The sequence below is a fragment of the Heterodontus francisci genome, chromosome 29 (genome assembly GCF_036365525.1).
Source record: "Heterodontus francisci isolate sHetFra1 chromosome 29, sHetFra1.hap1, whole genome shotgun sequence".
Taxonomy (NCBI): domain Eukaryota; kingdom Metazoa; phylum Chordata; class Chondrichthyes; order Heterodontiformes; family Heterodontidae; genus Heterodontus; species Heterodontus francisci.
The window spans coordinates 10,786,019-10,811,944 of record NC_090399.1 but is presented as its reverse complement, the minus strand read 5'-3'; the positions used below and the strand labels follow the sequence as shown (position 1 = coordinate 10,811,944).

General features: G+C 47.2%; 1 protein-coding gene across 2 annotated transcripts in view; it reads left to right on the top strand.

The window, feature by feature from the left end:
• Positions 1-599: 599 nt before the first annotated feature.
• Positions 600-25,926, top strand: part of LOC137346115 (regulator of G-protein signaling 3-like) — a 155,081-nt gene continuing 129,754 nt past the window's right edge. Inside the window, exon 1 of one of the 2 annotated variants that reach the window (XM_068009426.1) lies at positions 600-832. The gene's annotated coding sequence lies outside the window, so the exon portion shown is untranslated. Of the gene's footprint in view, positions 850-25,926 lie in introns of both variants that reach the window. The other variant, XM_068009424.1, reaches the window with a different exon arrangement.

Below are 25,926 nucleotides of genomic sequence, written 5' to 3'. Positions count from 1 at the left end.
TTTCTGTCTCATTTCTCTCTCTTTTAATGCCTCCTTCTTTCCCCCTCACTATTTCTCTTCCTATACCTGATTGACTCTAATTCACCCTCATTCTCCTCCGGTCCTCTGTCTCTTTCTCAATGTTTAGGTCTCACAGGTTGTGGAAATACACAGTAAGTCGCCCTGATGCCTTCGTGCCCTCACCGTACCCGCTATAAGCTCAGATTCCCAGCGAATTTGAACACAACAGGATTCAAGCTAAAACAAAAAGGAGTGCAAAGGTCTAACTGATGGCATAAACTGCCTGTTGTGCCGCACTCCAGCAAGAATCCGCCCCAATATTGTGTTTTAAGCGTGAGATTTATTTTCACCCTGAAGCTAACATTAGAAAAGATGAGGAGCAGCGATGTTCCTGTGGATAGCTGTGGCAAACACAACCTTCTTCCCAACTCAAGCGATTAAGTGTATGGCCATTGTTCATTGTCCCAGCCCTGCTCGGATTTAGAGACCGGTATATGGAGCTGCAGTTGAATCGTAACTCAGTTACTTAAAAGCTCCATTAATAATCAAACAGGGGTCAGTTGACACGCCTGCCGTGCAGAAGCAGGCTGTGTGATCCCTTTGCCTGACCGCAGCCCCGAATGGTTCCAAACACAGCGCTGATGTCAAAATACTTGTGGGTGTGACCGTAAAGATTTTCTTTTCACAACACAAGGAGCTCAGTAGCACCAGAGTGCGCAGAGGACACCAGCAGCAAGAGGCAGTCTCTCCTTTTCTGTCTCCTTCACACCTTCTCTTGTCACTAATCTTCCGTGGAGCCTCAAACAGGAGACACTGGGAACGTAAACAGCAGGCAAGTCACTCACTAAGGTAATGAAATCACTTTCCATCTCTTTGGCGTCTCCAAACTGGCGTTTTGTTTGTTAAATAGCGCCGTGCCAAAGTTTGACAGTGTTGCTGATTCACTCGAGCTGGATTTCAGCTGTTTGAGCCAATGTTTATCAATCTGGCTCGAGTGGCTGAGATTTAGGATTCCAAGAAAGCAATACCTTAGCCTTTGGAGTTAATTGGAGACGTGTTCAGAAACCACCCTGTACTGGAGATCTTTTATTCTTCTGGCAATTGTTTCATGTTGAGAAGAGAGAGAGAGAGAGGCAGAGAGTGACAGGAGCGTGGAGAGCTAAAGAGAGAGAACGAAGCAGCGAGAGATTGGGGGAGAGAGGCAGAGATTGATAGGAGCAGAGAGAGAGAGAGGAAGAGAGAGAGAGAAGCAGAGCTATCCATAGAGTGAAACAGAGAAAGACGACAGCATGATAAAGGGAGAGAAATAGACATGAAATGAAACAGGGAGAAATGGAAAATGATGGGAACAAAGTAAGAGAAATAGAGAGATGGCAATTTGGAATGAATGAGAGAAAGGGCAGAGGGAGACTGGAATAGTGACAGAGATTAAACAAAGAGTAACAGAGAGAGGGAAAGAAGCACAAAATGAAATAGGGAAAATGAACAGATAGGTACATATAGTAATGAATCAGAGATAGAGAGACTGCAGAGGCAAAAGGGCAGATGTACACAGAATGGGAAAGACACAGAGAGAAACAGGCAAATAGGGGGAGAGAGAGAGAGAGAAGCAAAGGTAGATGAGCCAGAGAGAGAGAGAGATCCACCTCAGAATGAAACAGTGGGGTGGAGAGATAGAAGGAAGCAGAGACACAACAGAACGAATGAAACAGCGAGCAAAAAATATAGCAAGCAAGGTGGAGAGAAGGAGAGCTACATCTAAAGAAAATGGAACAAGAGAGAGAATGTGATAGAAAGAGGGGGATAGAAAGTCAGCTCAGGGAGAGAGAATAACCTGGAGAGACAGAGAAATATTTGTCCTGTAATGAGATGATCAGATTCTATGAGTCCCAGTAATTGTTGCTGTTAATTCTATGTATTGGGATTAGCACGATGGGAATCTCGGGGCATTGTCTTGTTTGATGATCTTGCAATGGCAGATGAAATATTTGGATGGGGATTTCTCTCTGTTTCAGATTGTGGGAGGGGCAATATTGACATTTGTTACAGGACACAATAGCCCGGGTTTTCCAGCTGATTGCCTGGGCATGAAAGCTTCACCCTCTAAAGAACCTCTTGCAGTACCAGCTAGGAGCTGCCAATGATTCAGACAAGAATGACACTGAAAGGCTGGAGAAATGGTGGATTGCTTGCAGCTGAAAGCGTACTGGACACTCTCAGCAAGCAAATATCGAGCTGAATCCCCACTGGGCACTGTCAGCAGGCAGAGATCATACTGAGCCTGCACTGAGCACTGTCAGCAGGTAGAGATCACACTGAGCCTGCACTGAGCACTGTCAGCAGGCAGAGATCATACTGAGCCTGCACTGAGCACTGTCAGCAGGCAGAGATCACACTGAGCCTGCACTGGGCACTGTCAGCAGGTAGAGATCACACTGAGCCTGCACTGGGCACTGTCAGCAGGTAGAGATCACACTGAGCCTGCACTGAGCACTGTCAGCAGGCAGAGATCATACTGAGCCTGCACTGAGCACTGTCAGCAGGCAGAGATCACACTGAGCCTGCACTGGGCACTGTCAGCAGGCAGAGATCAAACTGAGCCTGCACTGGGCACTGTCAGCAGGCAGAGATCAAACTGAGCCTGCACTGGGCACTGTCAGCAGGCAGAGATCAAACTGAGCCTGCACTGGGCACTGTCAGCAGGCAGAGATCACACTGAGCCTGCACTGGGCACTGTCAGCAGGCAGAGATTATACTGAGCCTGCACTGGGCACTGTTAGCAGGCAGAGATCACACTGAGCCTGCACTGGACACTGTCAGCAGGTAGAGATCACACTGAGCCTGCACTGGACACTGTCAGCAGGCAGAGATCACACTGAGCCTGCACTGGGCACTGTCAGCAGGCAGAAATCATACTGAGCCTGCACTGGGCACTGTCAGCAGGCAGAGATCACACTGAGCCTGCACCGGGCACTGTCAGCAGGCAGAGATCACACTGAGCCTGCACTGGGCACTGTCAGTAGGCAGCGATCACACTGAGCCTGCACTGGACACTGTCAGCAGGTAGAGATCACACTGAGCCTGCACTGGACACTGTCAGCAGGTAGAGATCACACTGAGCCTGCACCTGGCACTGTCAGCAGGCAGAGATCACACTGAGCCTGCACTGGGCACTGTCAGCAGGCAGAAATCATACTGAGCCTGCACTGGGCACTGTCAGCAGGCAGAAATCATACTGAGCCTGCACTGGGCACTGTCAGTAGGCAGCGATCACACTGAGCCTGCACTGGGCACTGCCAGTAGGCAGCGATCACACTGAGCCTGCACTGGACACTGTCAGCAGGTAGAGATCACACTGAGCCTGCACTGGGCACTGTCAGTAGGCAGCGATCACACTGAGCCTGCACTGGACACTGTCAGCAGGTAGAGATCACACTGAGCCTGCACTGGACACTGTCAGCAGGTAGAGATCACACTGAGCCTGCACTGGACACTGTCAGCAGGCAGAGATCATACTGAGCCTGCACTGGACACTGTCAGCAGGCAGAGATCACACTGAGCCTGCACTGGGCACTGTCAGCAGGCAGAAATCATACTGAGCCTGCACTGGGCACTGTCAGTAGGCAGAGATCACACTGAGCCTGCACTGGGCACTGTCAGTAGGCAGCGATCACACTGAGCCTGCACTGGACACTGTCAGCAGGTAGAGATCACACTGAGTCTGCACTGGACACTGTCAGCAGGTAGAGATCACACTGAGCCTGCACCGGGCACTGTCAGCAGGCAGAGATCACACTGAGCCTGCACTGGGCACTGTCAGCAGGCAGAGATCACACTGAGCCTGCACTGGGCACTGTCAGCAGGCAGAGATCACACTGAGCCTGCACTGGACACTGTCAGCAGGTAGAGATCACACTGAGCCTGCACTGGACACTGTCAGCAGGTAGAGATCACACTGAGCCTGCACCGGGCACTGTCAGCAGGCAGAGATCACACTGAGCCTGCACTGGGCACTGTCAGCAGGCAGAAATCATACTGAGCCTGCACTGGACACTGTCAGCAGGTAGAGATCACACTGAGCCTGCACCGGGCACTGTCAGCAGGCAGAGATCACACTGAGCCTGCACCGGGCACTGTCAGCAGGTAGAGATCACACTGAGCCTGCACTGGACACTGTCAGCAGGTAGAGATCACACTGAGCCTGCACCGGGCACTGTCAGCAGGCAGAGATCACACTGAGCCTGCACTGGGCACTGTCAGCAGGGAGAGATCACACTGAGCCTGCACTGGACACTGTCAGCAGGGAGAGATCACACTGAGCCTGCACTGGACACTGTCAGCAGGCAGAGATCACACTGAGCCTGCACTGGGCACTGTCAGCAGGTAGAGATCACACTGAGCCTGCACTGGACACTGTCAGCAGGGAGAGATCACACTGAGCCTGCACTGGACACTGTCAGCAGGCAGAGATCACACTGAGCCTGCACTGGGCACTGTCAGCAGGTAGAGATCACACTGAGCCTGCACTGGACACTGTCAGCAGGGAGAGATCACACTGAGCCTGCACTGGACACTGTCAGCAGGCAGAGATCACACTGAGCCTGCACTGGGCACTGTCAGCAGGTAGAGATCACACTGAGCCTGCACCGGGCACTGTCAGCAGGTAGAGATCACACTGAGCCTGCACCGGGCACTGTCAGCAGGCAGAGATCACACTGAGCCTGCACTGGGCACTGTCAGCAGGGAGAGATCACACTGAGCCTGCACTGGACACTGTCAGCAGGGAGAGATCACACTGAGCCTGCACTGGACACTGTCAGCAGGCAGAGATCACACTGAGCCTGCACCGGGCACTGTCAGCAGGCAGAGATCACACTGAGCCTGCACCGGGCACTGCCAGCAGGTCGAGATCACACTGAGCCTGCACTGGACACTGTCAGCAGGCAGAGATCACACTGACCCTGCACTGGGCACTGTCAGCAGGTCGAGATCACACTGAGCCTGCACTGGACACTGTCAGCAGGCAGAGATCACACTGACCCTGCACTGGGCACTGTCAGCAGGCAGAGATCACACTGACCCTGCACTGGACACTGTCAGCAGGTAGAGATCACACTGAGCCTGCACTGGACACTGTCAGCAGGTAGAGATCACACTGACCCTGCACTGGGCACTGTCAGCAGGCAGAGATCTTATTTCTGGTTCCTGCAACTAAAAATTTGAACCTGCATCATTTACAGGTGGAGCTGTGTGTGTGCACGTATGCATGCATGTCTGTGTCATGATGCACATCTGTGTCTCCGTGTGTCGCTGTGTGTGCATATGTTATCATGTGCCCATCTAAGTGTTGCGTGTGTGTGAACACTGCTAGATAATGGAAGGAGATGTAACTGTGCAGCACGCTAGCAGAACCGTATCTATTTAATCGTTGCACCCGGAGCCAGCAGTTCAGTACAGTAGGAGTGAATGGGAAATGAGTTGGTCCATTGAATTATATATGGTGGGAATAGTGTTAAATGGTTTGGCCCATTAAGTTTTCAGATGAGAAAAAATAGGAGCAGTACTAGGTTGTTTGGCCGCTCGAGCCTGCTCCACCATTCAAACAAATCATGGCGGAACTGCACTTCCCCCCCCCACCCCCATCCCCATATCCCTTGATTCCCGTCATGTCCAAAAACCTATCGATCTCAGTCTTGAACATACTCAGCGACTGAGCCTCCACAGCCCTCTGGGTTGACAGTTCCAAAGATTTACAGCCCTCTGAGTGAAATAATTTCTCCTCATCCACTCTTTGGACAATAATTTGGACAGATGACTAAAATCTTTAAGGAGCATCTTAAAGGTGGATAAAGAGGTGGAGAGGTTTAGAGAGCAAATCCCAGAGTTTAGGACCTTGGCAGCTTGGCCACCAGTGGTGAAGCGATTAAAATCGGGGCTACGCAGGAGGCCAGAATTGGAGGCGCGCAGAAACCTCAGAGGATTGTGGGGCTGGAGCAGATTACAGAGATTGGGAGGGCCGAGGCCATGGAGGGATTTGAAAACAAGGAATGAGACTTTTAAATCTGAGGCATTGTCGGGCCAAGACCAATGTAGGTCAGCGAGCATATTTATATAGCAGCTTCCACATCCTCATGACGTCACAAAGTATTTCACAGCCTATGAAATACATTTGAAGTGCAGTCACTGGAGTGATGTAGAAAACACAGCAGCCAACGTGTGCACAACAAGATCCTATGATCAGCAATGTGATAATGATCTGGTAATTGGTTTTTGATTGAGGGAGAAATACTGGCCAAACCTCCCCAGTTCTTATTCACAACAACGTCATGGGATCTTTTATATCCACGCCTCGGATTAGCGTCTCATTTCTAATTTACTTAGAATGGGGGACGATTGAGTGATGTGGAAAAGCAAAGGGATTGGATGCTCAGGTTCACGAGATATTGAAAGCTACACCTCATGTGGATTAAAGTCATAAAACAGCTCATGTGATACTGGGTTTTATAGTAAGCAGTTTGGAAAATAAAAATCGAGATGTAATGTAAATCTTTATATATCTTTTGGTAAGCCCACAGTTGGGCATTGTGTGCAGTTTTGGGCTCCAGACTATACGAAGGACATTGAGGTAACTAAGGGTCCAGTACTGATTCACGAGGATATTATGTCTGCTCTGAGGAGAGACAAAGAAATACGTAAAAAAATAGATTGGGCTATTTTCATTTGAACAAAGGAGATTACAGGATGGTATGATAGAGGTGTTTAAAACGATGAAGGGATGGAACAGAGTGGATATAAATATAAAATATTACAGCACAGAAGGAGGTCATATGGCCTATGATGCCTGTGGCATTTCTTTGATAGAGCTGAACAATTTAATCCCACATCCCAGTCCTTTCCCCATAACCCTACAGATTAGTCCCATCCATCTGCATGTCTGACTGCGTCTTGAAAGTTCCGATGGAATTTGACTCCACCACTCAGGTCAGAAGAACCCACTGTGTGAAGAATTTGCTCCTCATTTCCTCTTCAGTTCTTTTGCCAATGATTTTCAATCTTTGACCTCTGGTTACTGGCCCACTTGCCCGAGGGAATGGAGCAAGTCGGGAGAAACTACCAAAAGCCCTCAAAATTTTGGATATCTCTATTGAATCTCACCTCAACCTTCTCTGCATAACTAAAGTCCCTCATCCCTGGTATCAGCCTGGTAAACCTCCTCTGTACCCTTTCTAAGACCTTGACATCCTTCCTAAAATGTGGCGCTTAGAATTGTACACAATACTGAGACCTAACCAGTCATTTGTAGAGGTGTAGCATGGCCTCCTTGTTTTTGTATTCAATGCCCCTATTTACAAAGCCAAGAATTCCATAAGCTATCTTGACTGCCTTACCTCAGGACTTTGGTGAGACCACACCTGGAGTACTGTGTACAGTTTTGGTCTCCGTACCTAAGGAGGGATATACTTGTCTCAGAGGGGGTGCAACAGTGGTTCATTAGATGGATTCCTGATTGAGAGGGTTGTCCTGTGAGGAGAGATTGAGTAGAATGGGGCTATATTTTCTGGAATTTAGAAGAATGAGAGGTGTTCTCATTGAAGCATATAAGGTTCTGATAGGCCTTGACTGAGTAGGTGCTGAGAGGATGTTTCCTCTGACAGGGGTATCTAACTAACGATAATAGCCTTGGGGTAAGGGGTCTGAGATGAGGAGAAATTCCATCACTCAGAGAGTTGTGAGTTTTTGGAATTCTCAACTCCAAAGCATTGTGGATGCTCAGTCATTGAGTAAATTCTTGAGTGAGATCGATGGATTTTAGGTCTTTAAGGGAATCAAGGGATAGAGCGGGAAAGTGGAGTTGAAGTCGAAGATCAACCATGATCTAATTGAATGGTGGAGAAAGCTTCAGGGGCTGTATGGTCTTCTCCTGCTCCTCTTACTAATGTTATAATTGTCAACCTGCCCTGCCACCTTTAAATGATTTGTGAGAATACACCCCCCCCAGGTCCCTCTGCGGCTGCTGCATCTCAAAACATTTAGATTATACTGACTCTCCATGTTGTTTCTCCCAAAGTGCATCACTGCTCACTGATCCACATTAAATTCCATCTGTCATCTCTCTTCCCATTTCACCAGTCTATTTATGTTCTATGAAGTCTGTGACTATCCTGCTCACTATTTCCTCTGTTGCCAAGTTTTGTGTCATCTGTAAACTTTGAAATTGTTCACCCTATACTCATTTATATACAACAGGAAAGCAATAGTCCCAATAGCGACCCCTGGGGTCCTCACTGCTACTTCTCCCGAGCCAAAAAATGATTCGTTCACCATGACTCTTTGCCTCCTATCCCTTAGCTAATTACATACCCAATTCACCACCATCCTTTTAGTATTACATGTTTCTATTTCAGAGCAAGAATTTTTTTATTTTATTTATTTATTTATTTTGAGATACAGCACTGAAACAGGCCCTTCGGCCCACCAAGTCTGTGCCGACCAACAACCACCCGTTTATACTAACCCTACAGTAATCCCATATTCCCTACCACTTACTTACACTAGGGGCAATTTACAACGGCCAATTTACCTATCACCTGCAAGTCTTTGGCGGTGGGAGGAAACCGGAGCACCCGGCGAAAACCCACGCGTTCACAGGGAGAACTTGCAAACTCCACACAGGCAGTACCCAGAATCGAACCCGGGTCCCTGGAGCTGTGAGGCTGCGGTGCTGCCCACTGCGGAATTTGGATATCGCATAACCACTACTTCGAGTGCTAACAGGTGAATCTACCGCCTTCTTTTCCAAAGCAAAAATTTGAATAATCCATTACTGGATTGCAGTTCTCACCCATCAAAATTGCTTGCATCATTTTTACTACAGAATATATTTAGGGGATAGAACAAAAGGCAACTTTCAAATCTGTTATGTGATTATTTATCAAAGGTCTTTTTAAAAGCCCATATATACAACAGACCTTTTGAGATGGAAGGAGGTTTTTTGTTTAACTGAATTAACGGAGTTAGTGATTGAAGGAGAAATCACACCAAGTCTCAAGAATAGGTTCGACAGGTAGCTGAAGGGAAAGGGGGAAACAATGGAAATGGGAACAGGGCAGGAAGATAGGATTGGGACTATCTCCTCACATGGAGGATAAAGACCAACATGGATTGGTTGGGCCGTGCAGGTTGTCTGGGTGTTGTGATTCTATGTGATGGTGGGTTCCTCCTTCACTGTAGGTTTTAACATGTTAGGTTAAATAGGGTCACCAGATTATTGGCCTTAAACATCACAGAAATTCCAGGGCTAAGAAACTTTAGTCAGTGAACAAGTAGCACATATTCAAATGGATCAAGCTTCCAGTACAAGGCCCCTGGGGGGGGGGGGGGGGGGGGGGGGGTCAGCCAAACTTCATTCCTGCAGTTGACACAACGACTTCCATTTATATAGCCCCTTTAAACAAATCACGAGGCACTTCACAGAGACATAAGGAAATATTGGGCACTGCAGAGGCGGAGGGGACACTAGGAGATGGAAGGAGATGGAACATAAAGAGATTCTTGAAGGAGCAGAGGGAGGTGGACGAGTTTTTAGGGATGGGATTCCTTCATATGGGTCTTGGGTGGCCGAAAACATGGCCGCCAGTGGTAGGTCAAAGGTAGAGGGAGATGGACAAGAGGCCAGAGTCACAGGAACTGAGGTCTGGGAGAGGGGTGTAGGGTGTCTGTCTTGCTTTCTCCCACTGGCAGGCTTCCTACACGGGCAGTTTGTGATCGCGATGTCTTGCACAACAGTTTTGTACAGAGGGAGAGAGAGAGAGATCTAAGCAAGCTATTGGGAGGCGTTCATGAAAACCTGATTACCAGGCAGTAGTGACTGAAAGGTTCCCTCAGTGAGGGTGGGAAGACTGGAGAGAGTTGAGTGGGAAAGAGTTAAACATTCTGAACCACAAAAGTAACTCTGCATGACAAAGCTCCACTTCAGGAAGACCTTTCCCTAACATAATATTTTAAAATTCCACTTCTGAGACAGTTGCCAGCAACAATCAGTCTCCCAATCTATTACCTCTGGTCAAATCTAAACCATTACAGCTGAGAATACAAAATTTACCAGGCCTTTTGTTTATCCCCATCTTCTGCTGCTTTGGGGAGTTGTCTTTTTGTTGTTGGAACAGTGCATAAGAATGACATTTGTCATAGTGTCACCCAGGGGTCAAAGGGTAACACTCTCACATCTGAGTTAGAAAGGTCACGGGTTCAAGTTCCCACTCCATACGAACATAGGGAATACGAGCAGGAGTAGGCCATTCAGCCCCTCGAGTCTGCTATGCCATTCAATTAGGTCACAGCTGATCTCCTCCCTCAACGCCATTTTCCCATACTATCCCCATATCCCTTTATATCTTTAATATCTAGAAATCTGTCAGTCTCTGTCTTGAGTATATTCAACGACTGAGCCTCCACAACCCTTTGGGGCAGAAAATTTCAAAGTTTCACCACCCTCTGAGTGAAGAAATTCCTCCTCATCTCAATCCTAAATGGCCTGGCCCTTATTCAGAGATTGTGTCCCCGGTACTAGATTCACCAGCTGGGGGAAACATCCTTCCTGCAACTACCCTATTAAGCCCTGTAAGAATTTTGAATGCCTCAATGAGCTCACCTCTCATTCTTCGAAACTGTAGACAATACAGGCTCAGTCTCCTCGATCCCTCCTCATAGGACAATTCTGCCATCCCAGGGATCAGCTTAGTGAACCTTCCCTCTCTGGCATGTCTATCCAGAGTCTTAAGCACAAAATCTAAGGTGAAACTCCCAGTGCCGTTTTGAGGGAGTGCTGCACTGTTGGAGGTGACGTCTTTTGGATGAGACATTAAAACCGAAGACCTTGCTGCACACTCAGATCCATGAAAATGATCCCGCAATCATTATTCCATACCAGAGCAGGGAAGTTCTTCTCAACCAACCAGACACTTGTGGCTGAAACCAGAACTAGGGTCCATAAATATAAGCCAATTACCAATTATTTCAATGGGGAATTCAGGAGAATATTCTTTACCTAGAGAAAGGTGAGGATGTGGAACTCGCTACCACTGGGAGTGGTTGGGCCAAATAGAATAGATGAATCTAGGGGGAGGCAATAGAATCACACAAGGGAGACAGGAAGAGAAGGATATGCTGATAAGGTTAGCTGAAGTGTGCGGGGCAGCTCATGTCGAATATAAACACTGTCATGGAACTGTTTGGCTGAACTGTCTGACTCTATACACTAGATACTGGAAAATTCTATATCATACGTTATCTAAATATTCTTACACAACTGTTTGTGAGGCATTGCCTTGAATCCTACATGACAACAGGGACTACACTTCAAAAGTGAATAATTGGCTTTGAGATGTTATGAGGTTGTGAGGACCTAAAGAAATGCAACACTTTCTCTCATAGTTGGACAGGATTGAAATAATTTAACATAAATGGAGATAAGATCAGCAATAGAGGGTGCTGTATTTGAGGGTTACTGAGTGTAACAGTGTGACGGAGCTGGATTAACGTCAGTACAGGTACAGTAATTATAAAGGGTGCTGTATTAGGGGAATACTGAGTGTAACAGTGTGAGGGAACTGGATTAACATCAGTACAGTAATTATACAGCATGCTGTATTAGAGAATTACTGTCAGATGGTTCCCCGAGCAGACCGTCAAAGTCATTTGGCGGAATGCCTCATCACCAGAACTTTCAAACAAGCACCAAGACGTAACTTGGCTGGTGGTGAGAAGGGCCCTCCCCGTCAGATCCTTCATGCACACCCGAAGTCTCGCCCCCTCCGCACAGTGCCCCCGCGTTGGCTGTGGTGGGGAAGAGACGGTCGCCCACCTCCTCCTGGAATGTGCCTTTGCAAAGCAGGTGTGGAAAGAGATGCAGTGGTTTTTGTCAAGGTTCATCCCAAGCAGCTCTGTAACACAGGAGTCTGTGCTCTACGGGCTGTTCCCAGGGACGCACACCGAGACAAACATCAACTGCTGCTGGAGGACTATCAATTCGGTGAAAGACGCCCTTTTGTCTGCCCGAAACTTGCTGGTCTTCCAGCGCAAAGAGTTGTCCACCACCGAATGTTGCAGACTGGCACATTCCAAGGTCCAGGACTACGTGCTGAGGGATGCACTAAAGCTTGGGGCAGCCGCAGCAAAGGCTCAATGGGGAAAGACCACAGTGTAAGGTTCCCCCACCAAGCTGGACTGAGGGGCTGGATCCATGGGAAACCCCTCGAACTGTATCGTTAATATTCTCAATTGCTGTAAATGTAAAACTGTAATTGACATGACAATTGTGAAACGGAAGGGTTGGGAAGAAACTCATGACAGTATTGAAGGAAACTGATCTCCCTTGCAATGTTTGTATTTTTTGGTGCTGTTTGGAAACTGTTTGGCAATGTAGTTTTTACAGATTTTTATGAATAAAGTATATTTTGGAAAAAAAAAATTAGAGAATTACTGAGTGTGACAATGTGTGAGGGAGCTGGATTAACATCAGTACACATACAGTAATTGTACAGCATGCTGTATTAGAGAATTACTGAGTGTGACAGTGTGAGGGAGCTGGATTAACATCACTACAGGTACAATAATTTTACAGCGTGCTGTATTAGAGGGTTACTGCTGGTATTTTCACTTGTGTCGATGGTGTAAAGGGATGACATTTAATCGGTTGCCTGTTAATACCTCACCCTAGCTTCCTATCTGTCAGACGAGGTGTTTAACACCAGAAAATTCAATATATCCTGCTTTCACATTCAGCAAATGTGACATTTACTTTCGGTCTGAAAATTTTAAGAAATTCTTGCATCGGGGAGGGGGTTGCGTAGTGGTATTGTTATTGTTACTGGACGAGTAACCCAGAGGCCCAGGGTATATGGGTTCAAATCCCACCATGAGGTGGAATTTAAATTCAGTCGTTAATTTAAAAAAATCTGGTCTTAAACAGTTAGTTTAATGATGGCCATGAAGCCATTGTTGCCAAAAACCCATCTGGTTCATTAATGCCCTTTAGGGAAGGAAAACTGCTGTCCTTACCTGGTCTGGCCTACATCTGACTCCAAACCCACTGCAATGTGGTTTCTTAAAGTGCCCTCTGAAATGGTCTTGCAAGCCACTCGGTTGTATCTAACTGCTAAAAAGTCAATAAGGAATGAAACTGGACGGACCACCTGGCATTGACTCAGGCACCGGAAACAACAACGGCAAACCCAGCCCCGTCGACCCTGCAAAGTCCTCCTTACTAACATCTGGGGGCTTGTGCCAAAGTTGGGAGAGCTGTCCCACAGACTAGTTAAGCAACAGCCTGACATTGTCATATTCACTGATCAGTACCTTACAGACAGTGTGGCAGACACAACCATCACCATCCCTGGGTATGTCCTGTCCCATTGGCAGGACAGACCCAGCAGAGGTGGAAGCACAGTGGTATACAGTTGGGAGGGAGTTGCCCTGGGAGTCCTCGACATCGACTCTGGACCCCATGAAGTTTCAGAGCATCAGTCAATTACCACCTACTGTCCCCCCTGCCCCTTCAGCTGATGAATCAGTACTCCTCCACTTGGGGGAAGCACTGAGGAGGGCAAGGGCACAGAATGTACTCTGGATGGGGGGCATCAATGTCCATCACCAAGAGTGGCTCGGTAGCACCACCACAGGCTGGATTCTAAAGGACATAGCTGCTAGATTGGGTCTGCAGAAGGTGGTGAGAGAACCAACAAGAGGGAAAAACATACTTGACCTCATCCTCACCAATCTGCCTGCCGCAGATGCATCTGTCCATGACAGTATTGGTAGAAGTGAACACTGCACCGTCCTTGTGGAGACAACGTCCCGTCTTCACATTGAGGATACCCTCCATTGTGTTGTGTGGCGCTACCACTGTGCTAAATGGGATAGATTTCGAACAGATCTAGCAATGCAAAACTGGGAATCCATGAGGCGCTGTGGGTCATCAGCAGCAGAAGAATTGTACTCAACCGCAATCTGTAACTTCATGGCATGGCATATCCGCCACTCTACCATTACCATCAAGCCAGGGGATCATAGAAACATAGAAAACTAGGAGCAGGCCCTTTGAGCCTGCTCTGCCATTTAATATGATCATGGTTGATCATTCAAACCTGATCCCACTTTCTCTCCATATCCCATTAGCCCTAAAAATATATCTAACTCTTTCTTGAATATATTTAATGATTTGGCCTCAACTGCTTTCCGTGGTAGAGAATTCCACAGGTTCACCACTCTCTGGGTGAAGAAATCTCTCCTCATCTCAGTCCTAAATGGCTTACCCCTTATCCTTAGACACTGGTCCTGGACTTCCCTGCCATCAGGAACATCCTTCCTGCATCTGGTCTGTCCAGTCCTGTTAGAATTTTGTAGGTTTCTATGAGATCCCCTCTCATTCTTCTAAACTCTAGCGAATGCAAGCCTAATCAACCCAATCTCTCTTCATACGTCAGTCCTGCCATCCCAGGAATCTGTCTGGTGAACCTTCGCTGCACTCCCTCCATAGCAAGAACATCCTTCCTCAGATAAGGAAACCAAAACTGCACACGATACTCCAGATGTGGTCTCACCAAGGCCTTGTATAATTGCAGCAAGACATCCTTGCTCCTGTACTCAAATCCTATCGCTATGAAGGCCAACATACCATTTGCCTTCTAACTGCCTGCTGCACCTGCATGCTTACTTTCCGGGACTGGTGCACAAGGACACCCAGGTCTCGCTGCACCTCCCCCTTTTCCAATCTATCGCCATTCAGATAATAATCTGCCTTTCTGTTTTTGCCACCAAAGTGGATAACCTCACATTTATCCACATTATACTGCATCTGTCATGTATTTGCCCACTCACTCAACCTGTCCAAATCACAGTGGAGCTTCTCTGCATCCTCCTCACAGATCACACTCCCGCCCAGCTTTGTGTCGTCTGCAAACTTGGAGATATATTTAATTTCCTCATCTATATCATTAATATATATTGTGAATAGCTAGGGTCCTGGCACTGATCCCTGCGGTACCCCACTAGACACTGCCTGTCACTCGGAAAAAGACCTATTTATTCCTCCTCTTTGTTTCTTGTCTGGCAACCAGTTCTCTATCCATGTCAGTACCTTACCCCAATCCCATGTGCTTTAATTTTGCACGCTAATCTCTTATGTGGGACCTTATCGAAAGCTTTCTGAAAGTCCAAATACACCACACCATAAGGTTCTCCCTTATCTATTCTACTAGTTACATCCTCAAACAATTCCAGTAGTTTTGTCAAGCATGATTTCCCTTTCGTAAATCCGTGTTGACTTTGTCTGACCCTATCATTGTTTTCCAAGTACTCTGCTATTCTATCTTTTATAATGGACGCTAGCATTTTCCACTGAACAACCTTGGTTCAATGAAGAGTGCAGGCGGGCATGCCAGGAGCAGCACCAGGCATACATCAAAATGATGTGTCAACCTGGTGAAGCTACAAGCCAGGACTACTACTTGCATGCCAAACAGTGTAAGCAGCATGAGATAGATAGAGCTAAGCGATCTCACAACCAACAGATCAGATCTAAGCTCTGCAGTCTTGCCACATCCAGTCATGAATGGTGGTGGACAATTAAACAACTAACAACAAATATCCCCATCCTTAATGATGGGGGAGCCCAGCACATCAGTGCAAAAGATAAGGCTGAAACATTAGCAACAATCTTCAGTCAGAAGTGCCGAATTGATGATCCATCTGTGCCTCCTCCTGAAGTTCCCAGCATCACAGATGCCAGTCTTCAGCCAATTCGATTCACTCCATGTGATATCAAGAAACGACTGAAGGCACTGGATACTGCAAAGGCTATGGGCCCTGACAATATTCTGGCAATAGTACTGAAGACCTGTGCTCCAGAACGTGCCATGCCCCTAGCCAAGCTGTTCCAGTACAGCTACAACACTGGCATCTACCCGGCAATGTGGAAAATTGCCCAAGTATGTCCTGTACACAAAAAGCAGGACAAGTCCAACCCGGCCAATTACCGCCCCATCAGCCTACTCTCAATCATCAGTAAAGTGATGGAAGGTGTCATTGACAGTGCTATCAAGCGGTACTTGCTTTGCAATAACCTGCTCACTGACGCTCAGTTTGTGTTCTGCCAGGGCCACTCAGCTCCTGGCCTCATTACAGCCTTGGTTCAAACATGGACAAAAGAGCTGAACTCAAGAGGTGAGGTGAGAGTGACTGCCCTTGACATCAAGGCAGCACTTTACTGAGTTTGGCATCAAGGAGCCCTAGCAAAACTAAAGTCAATGAGAATCAGGGAAAAAAATCTCTGCTGGTTGGAATTGTACCTAGTGCAAAGGAAGATGGTTGTGGTTGTTGGAGGTCAATCATCTCAGTCCCAAGACATCACTGCAGGGGTTCCTCAGGGCAGTGTCCTAGGCCCAACCAACTTCAGCTGCTTCATTAATGACCTTCCTTCAATCATGAGGTCAGAAGTGGGGATGTTCGCTGATGATTACACAATGTTCAGCACCATTCGCGACTCCTCAGATACTGAAGCAGTCCGTGCAGAAATGCAACAAGACCTGGACAATATCCAGGTTTGGGCTGATAAGTGGCAAGTAACATTCACGTCACACAGTGTCAGGCAATAACCATCTCCAACATGAGAGAATCTAACCATCTCCCCTTGACATTCAACAGCATTACCATCACTGAATCCCCACTATCAAACATGCTGGGGGTTACCATTGACCAGAAACTGAACTGGAGTAGCCATATAAATACTGTGGCAACAAGAGCAGATCAGAGGCTAGGAATCCTGTGGTGAGTAACCCACCTCCTGACTCCCCAAAGCCTGTCCACCACCTACAAGGCACAAGTCAGGAGTGTGATGGAATACTCTCCACTTGCCTGGATGGGTGCAGCTCCAACAACACTCAAGATGCTCGATACCATCCAGGACAAAGCGACCCGCTTGATTGGCACCCCATTCTCAAACATTCACTCCCTCCACCACCAACGCACAGTGGCAGCAGTGTGTACCATCTACAGGTTGCGCTGCAGCAACGCACCAATGCTACTCAGGCAGCATCTTCCAAACCCGCGACCTCTACCAACTAGAAGGACAAGGGCAGCAGATGCATGGGAACACCACCACCTGCAAGTTCCCTTCCAAACCTCACATCATCCTGACTTGGAACTATATCGCCGTTCCTTCACTGTCACTGAGTCAAAATTCTGGAACTCCCTTCCTAACAGCACTGTGGGTGTACCTTTCCCACATGGACTGCAGCGGTTCAAGAAGGCAGCTCACCACCACCTTCTCAAGGGCAATTAGGGATGGGCAATAAAAGCTGGCCTGGCCAGTGACGCCCACATCCCATGAAATGAATTTTTTAAAAAATTCTATATCGCCTTTAACTCAGACTTCCCAAAGCACTTTACAGCCAATGAAACACTTTTGAAGTGCAATCACTTTTGTAACCTAAGGATCGTGGCAGCTAATTTGTGCACAGCAAGCTCCCACAATCAGCAAAGTGATGGTAACCAGACGATCTGATTGTTAGTGATGTTAGTGAGGAGATAACCATTGGCTGGACACAGGGAGAACTGTCCTACTCTCCTTCGAAACATCTCATCTGAAAGAGACGTCTGACATTGCAGCACTCCCTCAATACTGCACTGGGAGTGAGGGTCTGGGTTAGGTCATCATGTCTGTGATTGTAGACTGAAAGAAAGGCTGATGTTGTTGATCCCCACAGATTGTGAGAACTGGATACTCTGTGGAGATAAAAGCTTAGAAATTACAAAAGCTAATAATAATAAACAGTTAAACATGTCTGTGTGAGATCCTGTATCTTTGTTGTAATGAAGAGACTAACACCTGTGTTAACATACGAGACACCACAATGTCACACAAGTGCATTGTGCATTGGACTGTTAATGTAGTCCACTGTCATTTCTGATCTTCACTTCCTCACAGAGAGGACAGAGTGGGATTTATTCAGCCCCTGGGCAGTATCAGCTGCCTCAGGGTTTGTATGAGTGAGAGAAAGGGCAATGTTGGACACTGTTGAGATGAAGGAAGATTCACAAAAACCGGAGGGAGGCTGAGTGAGCCTGGTGGGATCAGGAAGTTGGATTGCTCCATATGTACCACACTGTCAGGAGGGAGAAAGGTTTCTGAAAATCGAGGACCTGTTCAGATTCAGTGTTATTTTAAGCGCAGGAACAGATGTGGAGATTAAACTGAGAGCCAAAAAGGCGACGTGGGGTCCTGTTTGATACGGATTTAGGGCGATGTTCGCAGAGCCATAGAGAGGGCCTGGGACAAGGGACTTCCCTACTCAGTCACAGACTGGTGCAAAACACTCACACCAGCACACAAACCCCGTCCCGCAATCTACCCACTGACCGCACACTCCCTCCCCACATTTTCTCTCTGGCCACACACTCCAACCCGAAATATTGGCTCTCTCCCCTTTTCTCACCCCACCGCCACTCTCCCTGCCACGATCCCCCCGTTGCGCTCCCCCCAGCTGCCCACTCCATCTGCCACGCTCTCCCTCCTCGCCATCCTCTCTCTCGCCCCCTTGCAGTCGCTCTCTCTCCCCCCTCGCCACACTCTCTCTCTCCCCCCTCACCATACTCTCTCTCCTTCCCCTCCCGCAGTCGCGCTCTCCCCCGTCGCCACGAGCTCTCCCTCCCCATCCCTGCCATATCCCCTCCCCACCCTCACTGCACTCCGTTCCCTGCTGCTGTGTCAGGAGTGAGTCTCTCTGCGGGTTGTTGTTGTGTGACCAGGACCCTCAGTGATTTTATCAGCTGCAGTTGAAGCATCTTCAAGCTTGTTCCACTGACAATATTCCTGTTAAACTGGAAACATTCAACAATAGGAATCAGAGCAATGGAGGGGGAAGGAAGATGATCCCCAGAGAGGATATTTCAGTCGTTGACGAGTGGTTGTTGCTGTTTGAATTCTGAAAGAGGTCCCAGTGGTCGCTGTAGTGCATTCACCCAAGTACCTTGGACGTTGCTAGGCAACTGCTGTCAGGAGGTGTCTTGGGAGCAATGCAATCCACCTCCTCTCTCCACCCCAGTGGAGATCCCAGCCTTTATTAAACACTTCTCCATCCTCCCAATCATTCCCCAACCCCCACCCCCAGTCTCACCACCATTCCTCCCTCATCTCCCCTGACAAAGCCTGCCAGAAGTGTCAACTTTCCACCTTCACTCCACTACAGGCCTCAGCTTGCATTGTATTGCTCTTGGGGCTATCTTCCATCTTCCAGAACAAGCCCAGACCTGTGCCTTCCCAGCCTTGGAGCCTGCGGCTGGGGACAAATCCTGAGAACAAAGGACAGCTCCTGGGAAAAGGCGGGAATTCCTCGCACATCTGGGCAGGTGCCATGACTACAGCACTCACTGGCGATGGGGTGATTTCAGGCACTTACACATGTTCATTGAAGGCTGCGGTATGTGGCTCGGCCTATGGGATGGGAACGTGGGGCAGAAAACGTGAACTAATCAAATCAGTCAGTGGACTCGCAATTTTCTATGGAGTCTTTCTGTGCCTCCTGTTCTCATTTCCATTAAAGGAACCATTGAATTGTCACTCATTCCAACTCATTTCCCCATTGCCCAGCTATTTTATTTTTCCACTTCAGGTATATGCAATTCTCTTTTTAAATGGTTTGATTGAATCGGCTTCCACTACCCTTGCAGATCACTAGAATAATGGGCGCTCTGAAGAGACAGGAAATCCTGTGATGAATCCCCTCCAGGAATATGCCATTGAAGCATCGTCATTACAACACAGAAGGAGGCCCTTCGGCCCATTGTGTCCATGCCACCTCTCTGTAGAGCAATCCAATCAGTCCCATTCCTCCGCTCTATCCCCGTATCCCTGTAGGTTTATCTCCCTCAAGAGCCCATCCAGTTACTTTTTGAAATCATTCATCGTCTCCGCCCCTTCCACCCTTGTAGGGTCCAGCCCCCTGAGTTGCTAATCCTGCTTGGCAACGTTGTGCTCTGTGCCCCTTTGTTGTTCAACTAGGCCTTTAACCAAGTCCAAAAGCTAAGGGAGCTATTTACCTGTATATAAGTATTTACCTATATATAAACGTTTCCCAGCTGCTCCTGCTAACTGCTCTTTCTCATTCAAACTGGGAATGGAGGTTAGCCGGGAGCAACCATTTCATGCCGGCCTGCTGTTAAAGACCGGCTTCCCAAAGCACTTTGCAGCTAGTGAAGTGCTTCTTTTGAAGTGTGGTCCCTGTTTGTAATGCAGGAAACACAGCGGCCAGTTTCTGCACAGCGAGAACCCGCAGGCAGCAATGGGATAACGACCATCTTTTTTTAAAAGTGGTGTTGGCTGAGGGATAAATGTCTGCTGCAGACACCAGGAGAATGCCCCTGCTCTTGTCCAATGTAATGGAATCTTTCTGGAGAGAGTGTGCAGGGCCTCAATTTAACATCTTACCTGAAAGGTGGCACCTCCAACAGTACAGCACTCTCTCAGCATCAGCCTAGATTGTTGCATTCAAGTCACAGGAGCAGGATTTTGAACCCACAACCTGTTGACTCAGGTTTTTGGGGGAGGGGGAATGGTGTTACAGAGTGAGCCACAGCTGACACTATTTGAAGCTCAGAGGTGGAGTTTCATATTAAAGGATATTTTGCCCTCCAGATTGATATTAGCGTCACTTGCACAGCGCAATTAAAATAACAACAGGTTGCATTTATATAGCATCTTTGCGGTGGTGAAATGTCCCAAAGCGCTTCACAGGAGTGTAAGCAGACCAAAAAAAAACATGCCACCAAAAACTAATGGGTTTAATAAAAAAGCATGAAGGCAAATAAGTTTACTTGTGAGGAACCGTCTTTTGAGACGTAGAATGATGCAGCACCGAAGGAGGCCATTCAGTCCATCGTGCCTGTGCTGGCTCTTTGAAAGAGCGATCTAATGAATTCCACTCCTCCTGATTTTCCCCCATAGTTCTACAAATATTTTCCTGTTCAATTATGCATCCAATTCCCTTTTGAAACTTACTATTGAACCTGCTTCCTTCATCCTTTCAGGCAGTGCATTCCAGATCACAGCAAAGAACTCCATGTGAAAGGATATTTTGCATTCCAAGTTAATGTAGCATCACCTGCACAGCACCACATTAAAGGTAAATGGGTTTGCCTGTGAGAAACAACAGTCTGGCTTATCATCAACAGCTTGTTGTGATAGGTGGCCACCCAACAGCTTGTTGTGATAGGACGAATATGTGGGACAGTGGGAGCTCTCTGTTCAGAGATTAAAGCACATTTCATTGCCACTAAAACCTTGAAGGGAGCCAGAAGAATCAGGGAGATAAAAACCATGTTTATACGAAGTGCATCACATCAAAACAATGATCTTCTTTCTATATCTCTGAAAGAGCTGACTCAACCAGTGTAAACTCAATGTAATGTCAGCAGAGCACAGGGACAACTGCAATGTAGTGTAATGGTAACCTCACTTTGAAGACGCTGATGGAGGCTGGGGGGGGGGGGGGGGGGGGGGGGGGGTGGGGGGGGTGATTCAACAACAACAACAACTTACATTTGTATAGCATCTTTAACAACGTGAAACATCCCCAAGGTGCTTCACAGAGGCGTAATCAAACAAAATTTGCCACCGAGCCACATAAAGAGATATTAGGACAGACAACCAAAAGCTTGATCAAAGCTGTAGGTTTTAAGGAGTGACTCTTAAAGGAAGAAAGCAAGGTGGAGAGGTTTAGGGAGGCAATTCCTGAGCTTAAGTCCCAATGGTGGGGCAATTAAAATCGGGTAGGATTAAGAGGCAGAATTAGAGATGCACAGATATCCGGAAGAGCTGTGTGGCTGGAGGAGATAAGGAGGGTTGAGACGTGGAGGGATTTGAAAACAAGGATGAGAATTTTAAAATTGGGGTCTTCAGTGGGTTAAGCACATAAATCTTTCACTAAGAACAGGAGGAGGCCATTTAATCTCTCAGGCCTATTCTAACATATAATCAGGTCATGGCTAATCTCTAACTCTACTCCACTTACCTACCTTAGCTCCACATTCCTCAATGCCCTTACCCAACAACACTTGATTATGGTTTGAATCTTGTTGGATTAACGCTATTTATTGATTTTTGCACTGAGCTATTAATGTGTATGATGTGTTGGGAGAGAGGGAGTATAATGGGAAAGTTCTGGGTCTCAGATTCCCATGTACAACTGCAGCAAAGCCCTGGGAGAATCACTGGTATATATATTATATATACTTTTTATTCTTTCATAGGATGTGGACGTCGCTGTTGAGGCTAGAATTGATTACCTGTCCCTAATTGTTCTTGAGAAGTTGGTGGTGAGCTATCTTCTTGAACCGCTGCAGTCCATGTGGTGTAGGTAAACCTGTTAGGAAGGGAGTTCTAAGATTGTGACCCAGTGAAAGTGAAGGAACAGTGATATAGTTCCAAGTCAGGATGGTGTGTGTCTTGGAGGGGAACTTGCAGGTGGTGGTGTTCCCATGCGTCTGCTGCCCTTGTCCTTCTAGGTGATAGAGGTCGCGGGTTTGGGAGGTGCTGTTGGAAGAACCTTGACGAGTTGCTGCAGTGCATCTTGTAGATGGTACACACTGCCGCCTCTGTGCTTCGGTGGTAGAGGGAGTGAATGTTTAAGTTGGTGGATGGGTTGTCAATCAAGTGGGCTGCTTTGTCGTGGATGGTTTCGAGCTTCTTGAGTGTTGTTGGAGCTGCAATCCATCCAGGCAAGTGGGGAGTATTCCATCACACTCCTGACTTAGGCCTTGGTAGATGGGGGACAGGCTTTGGGGAGTCAGGAAGTGGGCTATTCACCACAGAACTCCACATAACAGACCAGCTGCGGCTCAGTGGGTAGTGCTTTCACTGCTGCTGGTTGTGGGTTCAAGTCCCACTCCTGAGACTCCTGCACACAATCTAGGTTAACACTCCCTGTTGGAGGTGCTGTCTTTCAGATGAGGCACGGTCTGGCCTCTTTGGTTTATGTAAATTATCCCATGGCTGTGATTACAAAGGAAAGCAGGCAAGTCCTCCCTGGTATTCTGGGCTCAAATTCCTGAAACACCATCTCTGCAAATAGTTTTTTGGGTCGTCATCACATCAATGACTGTGGGAGCTTGCTGCGCATACTTTGGCTCTTGCATTATAACCGTGCCTATTCCCAAAAGTACTTCAGTGCCTGTAAAAATGAATTGCGATGTCATGAAAGGTGCTATATAAATGCAAGCTCTTTCCCTTTTGTCCATATCTCAGGAAATCAGTAACAGCTTCTTTGCTAACCTCACACACTATGATGACAACTGCAAAACTCGCACTAAATTATTCTGTCGGCAGCCTTTCCCATCCTGGGACTTGAAGCTGTTTATACTTTCCAGTATTTATAGATTCAGTTGGATACTCTCTCACAGCTACATTGTCTCTTGGCACTGAATTAATAAATGATGCTGCTTCATTGGAATATAAATCATTCTCAGCTTTCCAATGGCAAATGAGCAATATTATTTTTGAAATTTATCTTACTGCTGCAGTGAATAAATCTAAGTTAAAATCCTAGGTGCATTACTGTTCGCTCCATGGAACTCATTAACTGACAATATACTTCCTTCTGTAGTGGATTTTCATAAAATGACACACGGCCATTCGGCTCAACTCATCCATGCTGGTGATTATGCCCCAACACAAGCCTTCTCCCATCCTCCTTCATCGAACACTATCTACATAGCCTTCTGTGTGCTTCTCCCTCATGTACTTCTCTAGCTTCCCCTTAAATATATCTATACCATTCACCTCAACCACTCACTGTTGTGGCGAGTTTCACATACTAACCACTCTCTGTGTAAAGACTATCTTCCTGAATTTCAATTGGATTTATTTGTGACCTTCCTACATTGCTGAACCCCAGTTTTAGACTCCCCACAAGTGGAAACACCTTCTCTATGTCTGTCCTAGCCTTGCATAATCTTAAAAGACCCCTATCAGGTTACCCCTCAGTATTCTCTTCTCTCGAGGTAATTTTGAGATTTTCTTTATTCCAACTTCTGTGCCACCTCTCCTGTCGAGGCTGATTCCCTGCCACATTGTCCCAAAGGGTCATTGTCGATGGGTGACCCTGAATAGTGTGGACTCAGTTACCTTGGGGGGGTCATCACAGCCAAGTTCAATCCAGTCCTCACCCTGATATACACACATGTACAGATTCCAAGAGGATTCACTCGCTAGTGAGAGGGAGTTCTGGATTTATGACCCTCACTAGCCCAGGATCATCAAGAGGAGTCACTCGATAGTGAGCGGGAGTTCTGGTCTTCTTTCCCTCACTAGCCTAGGATCATCAAAGTCAATTGTTGCTGTGAAGAATGACTTATCCAGCACAGGCCAAACCTGGGTCAAACCTAGGTGCTTGGTCATTGGCCATTCAGGAGCTGAGGCTACATTCAGGCTCCCATGTCCAGGAGTCCAATAACATTGGGATATCCAAATTTCAGAGCTGGTGCATTAGGGACAGCAGGAGGCCATTCAGCCCTTTGAGCCTGCTCAGTTAGATCATGGCCCATTTACCCATCTTCGCTCCATAACCCTTAATACCCTGACCCAGCAAAACTCTATCAATCTTAGTTTTGAAAGTTCCAAGTGACCCACATCCTATTGTTGGGGAGAGGATGTAGCTTCTCCCTATCTTTTGCTCAAATCCTTTTTATCATTTTAAACTCCTTGATTACATCAGCCTTCAATCTTCCATACACAAGTGAAATCTATGTAACCTGTCCTTGTAACTTAACCCTTGTAGGCTTAGTATCTAATTAGGAGACTTGGGGTACGGAGGTTAATGTAACTAATTGGAAACGGATGCCATCTCCACTGAGTTATGAGGAGTGCTTGGAAAAGGTACGATTGTTCTTCTTGGAACATAGAAGGTTAAGAGATGACCTAATAGAGGTTTCCAAGACGTTGAGAGATTTTGATAGAATTTCTCCATTTGTTCTATTTCCTCTGGCAAGTCAGTCAGTAATCAAAGGCCATAGACTTAAAATGATTGGTCAAAGATCGAGAGGGGAGATGAGGAGAATTTATTCACTCAGAGAGTTGTCGGGATCTGGAACGATCAAAGATGACAAGGAAATTCCATAAGAAGTTTGAAAAGGGAGTTGGACAAACACGTGAGGATGAGGTATGTCCAGAGTTAATGACAAAGAGTGGGGATCTGGGAGTAAGAACGACTGCTCTTCCAAAGAGCCAGTGTAGGCATGATGGGCTGAATGGCCTCCTTCTGTACTGTAGGTTTCCATGATGTTCAATAGCACCTGAGCTAACGTTGATTGAGATTGGTAACTGAGCATCCAGGACACACATGTCACACAAGTGCCAGACAATGGCCATCTTCAACAAGAGAGAATCCAACCATCTTCTGTTAACATTCAATGGCATTACCATCACTGAATCCCCCACTATCAACATCCTGGGGGTTACCATTGAACAGAAACTGAACTGGACCAGCCACATAAATGCTGTGGCTACAGGAGCAGGTCAGAGGCTAGGAATCAGGAGGCGAGTAACTCACCTCCTGACTCCCCAAAGCCTGTTCACATCTACAAGGTACAAGTCAGGAGTGTGATGGAATACTCCCCACTTGCCTGGATGGGTGCAACTCCAACAACACTCAAGAAGCTCAACACCGTCCAGGACAAAGCAGCCCACTTGATTGGCACCCCATCGACAAACATTCACTCCCTCCACCACTGACGCACAGTGGCAGCAGTATGTACCATCTACAAGATGCACTGCAGCAATACACCAAGCCTGCTTAGACAGCACCTTCCAAACCCGCAACCTCTACCACCTAGAAGGACAAGGGCAGCGGACGCATGGGAACACCCCCACCTGCAAGT